Below are 303 nucleotides of genomic sequence, written 5' to 3' on the forward strand. Positions count from 1 at the left end.
GGGTGTGGCGGAGGGGCGGGGCTTTAGCGAGACCACGCCCCCCTCATTTCCCGCCGCTGAGGCCCCGCCCCCGGCTCGCCATTTCCCGCCGCGTCCCCTCAGCGCCTCAGGGCTTCTCCTCAGGGGTTTGTGGTAACTGAGGCCCAAATCTCTGTACAAACAGTTAAACCTTGAGGGATTTTGGTCTATTTAAAGCCCGAGTCGTTGTATAAACAATAAAACCTGGTCTGCTGATAGATATTTTTTCCTTATCTGCACTCTGTGTATGTCACGTTAGCGTGTCAATGCAAAATTGTGAACAAA

The sequence above is a fragment of the Corvus moneduloides genome, chromosome 21 (assembly GCF_009650955.1).
Source record: "Corvus moneduloides isolate bCorMon1 chromosome 21, bCorMon1.pri, whole genome shotgun sequence".
NCBI lineage: Eukaryota > Metazoa > Chordata > Aves > Passeriformes > Corvidae > Corvus > Corvus moneduloides.